The sequence below is a fragment of the Lepisosteus oculatus genome, chromosome 18 (genome assembly GCF_040954835.1).
Source record: "Lepisosteus oculatus isolate fLepOcu1 chromosome 18, fLepOcu1.hap2, whole genome shotgun sequence".
Lineage (NCBI taxonomy): Eukaryota > Metazoa > Chordata > Actinopteri > Semionotiformes > Lepisosteidae > Lepisosteus > Lepisosteus oculatus.
This window is the reverse complement of record NC_090713.1, coordinates 8,285,832-8,290,038: the sequence shown is the minus strand read 5'-3', so window position 1 is coordinate 8,290,038 and position 4,207 is coordinate 8,285,832. Positions and strand designations below refer to the sequence as shown.

Sequence of the window (4,207 nt, the reverse complement as noted above, 5' to 3'; positions counted from 1 at the left end):
CACCAGATATCAGGCTGTGGACTATCAGTCATGGAGCACACAGGGGAGCAGGTGATCATGGGAACTGAGATCCTGTGAGTTGAGTGCAGACAAAGCAAAGGGAGCAGAGAGAGTGCATGGGGCCCTGGTCATCCGCATACCTGGCAACCTAGAAGAGAGGGTTCGAGACACTGCAGAGTCTTTCGATACATCTTCTGAGAGTTCTCTCTTTCATTTCCTCTTTTTGTTTCCTATCTGAAAGCCAAAAACAGACCAAACAGAAGAAAAAATGGGGATCCAAGCATTCAAAAGAAGAGAAAAGAAAAACACATTTTCCCTCTAAGAGAAAAGAGAAAGGGGAAAAAACTCTTCTTCTGTTCTCTGTTAGAGATGCCATGTTGCTGAGGTAGGACTCAGAGGGAAATCCAGGACGACAAGCAACTGAGTCTGGGAGCCTGCAAGCACACACAGGGAAGCCTGTGGGGCACTGGCACTGGAGAAGCAGGGAACGTGCACTCTGGGAATGGGGAAAAGGCAGCTTGATGACTGGAGAGCCCAGGGAACCAGAGAGAGGTGCTGGTGAACTCAATCCGGAGTCACAAGTGATGGTTGCAACTGGGGAGGCAGTGTAGCCAAGCGCAAGGGGCTGACTGGGAGACAGTGCGAGGTTCAGTCCAAGGACAAAGCCAGGGTAGAAGCTGAAAGACACAAAGACAACAAAGCTGAGGGGAGATCTGGGAACACAGTCTGGAGACAAAGCAGGAGGTCAAAACACAGCAGGCTGACATGGCAAGTGTTAAAGAAAGGTAGTGTGGACGCTATGCAGAATACTGAACGATATCCAATGAGGTTGTCGAGTGAGCAAGCTGAGGTCAGTAAGCCGTAGGTAGTCGAGCCGGGAAGAAGCACCAAAATAGAAGCGGAGCCGAAAACTGTGAGGAAGACGAGAATCAGAACCAGAACACAGTAGAAAGCCAAAAACCGAAACCAGGAGACGTAGTCGGGAGACGAACCAGGACCAGGAAGCCAATATCCAAAAAAGAGAGTCACAGAGATTTAGAAAGAGCAGCTCTAGCCAGGATAAACCCAATACTGAGCAGGGAGATGTGAGTAAAGCAGTTTTAAATAGTCAGAGGTTAATTGACTAATTAGGAACAGTACTGGAATGCGAGGTGGAACGACGAGTCCTCCGGGGACGTGGCGTAACAGCAAGAAAGCAAAGCGGAACTCGGGAATAAACACAGAGACGAAGCTCCAGGGGCTCAGTGTCAAAAACACCCTGTGCTCTGTCAGGCCTGAATATTTACACTTAAGAGCACCTGGAATGGGTGGGTTTATAAACTAACACCAGGCGCTCAGAGTCTCCAGGTGATTCGATTCTGATGTAGTCGTGAAGGGAGACAGTCACTAATGACATCACTGGCTGCTCATTTGTATCTCCTAAGTAATTAAATTTTAAAAAAAATCTGGTGGGGAGTGGTAATTCCAAAACAGACAGTATCATCCATAAAACAATATTTTTTTATCCTCAGGAGAGACCAAGAGCTTGACACAAGCCAGCTTCACGCTAGATACACTAGACACTCTTAGTGTAGAGAAGACAGACAGTAAATCACTCATTTAAAAACTAGATGCAGTGTTCATACACAAGCTCAGTCATCTCGCTCCTCTTCAACATTAAAGAGATGTTTATTGCATGTGCTCTCTTCCTTAACTAATCCCCTTAGTTGCTGCCTCAGTGATACATATTGGGATGTATGAAAATGAGAGAGCCAATATGTTTACCTGCAAACAGCAGAGAGATGGGTAGGTGGTTTTCCTCAATGCATGAGTCTTTTCTCAGAAGATCTCACTTGACCTCATTAACAAAACACACCTTAAAGCAGCAATGAAAGCACTTCAGTCATATACAAGAATACTGTGTTCAGAAGTCAGCAATAATCTGGAATGCGAGGTGGAACGACAAGTCCGGGGGCATGGAGTAACAGCAAGAAAACAAAGCGGGGCTCGGGAATAAACACAGAGACGAAGCTCTAGGGGCTCAGTGTCAAAAACGCCCCAACGCTCTGTCAGGCCCGAATGTTTTCACTGAAGAGCACCTGGAATGGGTGGGTTTATAAACTAACCCCAAGCACTCAGAGTCTCCAGGTGATTCGATTCTGATGTAGTCGTGAAGGGAGACAGTCACTGATAACATCACTGGCTGCTTGTTTGTAACTCCAAGTTACAAACATTTTTTTTAAAATCTGGTGGGGAATGGTAATTCCAAAACAGATTGTATCATCCATAAAAAAATATCCCAAGGAGAGACCAAGAGTTGACACAAGCCAGCTTCACATTAGATATACTAGATATTCTTAGTGTAGAGAAGACAAGCAGTAAATAACTCTAAAACTATCAGCAGTGTTCATACTGTATACAGGCTTGGTCCTCTCTTGCTCCTCTTGTTTATTGTTTATTTATTGTATGTGCTCTCTTCCTTAAGTAATCTCCTTAGTTGCTGTCTCGGTGACATATTAAGATGTATGAAAATGAAAGAGGCACAATGTTTACCTGCAAACAGCAGAGAGATGTGTAGGCAGTTTTCCTCAATGCATGAGTCTTTTCTCTGAAGAAGATCACACTTGACCTCATTAACGAAACACACCTTAAGGCACCAATGAAAGCACTTCACTCATATGCAAGAATGCTGTGTTCAGAAGTCAGCAATAATCCCACTTTTCCTCAGTGTAAACCGGGGGCCAGAATGACTTTTTTCTTGAAAAAAAAATCTAGAATGTAGAATACAATAGCGTACTCCGTGGAGTGTAGAAAAGGAAACATATTTTTTTTCACAGTGTTATATATTCCTGTTTGATCTTGCAGGTCTGTTGTGATTTCTTCCCACATTGTCCTCCAGACACAAGGAGCAAAGAACCCAAAGTCTGGTCTAGAGTCGTGATCAGGGTTCAGTATTTGCACCGTGGGGTTACAGAGCTCTGAACTGCCATTGGGATACACATGCAGCAGCTGACATTAGATGAGTATATGCCTTCTCCCCATCTTCTGTTGCTCTCTCTACTGTACAGAGACTTTTGGGTAAATATACTGGCTGTAAGGTAGGAAGAAACAAATTAAAATGGTGGTCCAGTTTTGAGCATTAATTTGTAAAGTTGTTTACCAGCAGTCAACGGCAGCTAAACATGTCAAGAGGGTAGGGTTTTGCTGCTGGGTTGAGTGCTGTCATACTGCTGACAGTAATAATCTCCTGCATCTTCAGCCTGGACTCCAGTGATTTTGAAGGTGAAGACAGTTCCCGATCTGCTGCCACCGAAACGAGTGGAAACCCCATCGAATCTCTCATCCCCAGCTTTAATCAGCAGTCTGGGACTGTGCCCAGGCTTGAGCTGGTACCAGGTTAAACTCCAGCTAATGCCCTGACTTGCGCTGCACTGGAGACTGACATCCTGCTCAGGAGACACTGAGACTGTGGCTGGAGTCAGAGTCATTGTGATCTGACCCTCAGTCCCTGCAGAAACAACACAAACAATCTGTATTAGACAGCACTAGATACTATAGTTATACATTTTACGTGAAAATATAAAACCTGATAAGGTATTTTTCTTACTCACCAACAGAGTAGAATAAAATGATCCAGGCAACTGAAACAACCGACACCATAGCTGATGCTTTCTAGTGGTTTGAACAAATGTCGTCAGAATTGTAACAAGCCTTCAGATTTAACGGCTGTCTGATCCCTTTTATGCAAAGCAGGAAGACAAGGTCTTATCAGTTTGCATGTGGGATGTTCTTTTGAATAATAATGTCAGCAAGCTGTGTCTTGAATCAGAAATTCAATGAATCTGTATTTTATCTGTCTGTTCTGCCTCAGCGCATCATCCTGCTCTGAGGTGGCAAAGTGTGATTTTAACTGCAAAGAAGTGGAAATACAGTACATATTCCTGACAATTATTTAGGGTGAAGAAAAAGCTCAGAGAATCTGGTGGAAAATTTTTAAGTTATTGAATTTGTAACAGTAGAGGATATTATTATGCACAAACAGGTGAGGACTGTGAAAGGAACATCTCACTGCAGCCCTAAGAGTGACAGTAAAGGCGCTGAGGTTTCTTGACAAAGAGAAGACTGGCTATTTGACATGTTGCTACAGGAAACACCTGTAGGGGGCGACAGAGACAAAGAAATTAGCTTTTATCCGTGTGGCAGAGGTCCAGTGTTGAATCTCTGATTC

General features: G+C 44.0%; 1 long non-coding RNA gene across 3 annotated transcripts; it reads right to left on the bottom strand.

Moving 5' to 3' along the window:
- Positions 1 to 262: 262 nt before the first annotated feature.
- LOC138224059 (uncharacterized) lies at positions 263 to 3,669 on the bottom strand. Of its 3 annotated transcripts, XR_011182407.1 has the most exons (4): positions 3,591 to 3,669; positions 2,533 to 3,487; positions 1,765 to 1,855; positions 263 to 677 (listed from the first exon to the last, which is right to left on the bottom strand). It is a non-coding gene; the product is annotated as an uncharacterized lncRNA (long non-coding RNA). The 3 variants fall into 3 exon arrangements; XR_011182408.1 differs by lacking the exon at positions 1,765 to 1,855; XR_011182406.1 differs by lacking the exon at positions 263 to 677 and having other exon boundaries at positions 1,457 to 1,855.
- Between the last annotated feature and the right edge of the window lie 538 nt (positions 3,670 to 4,207).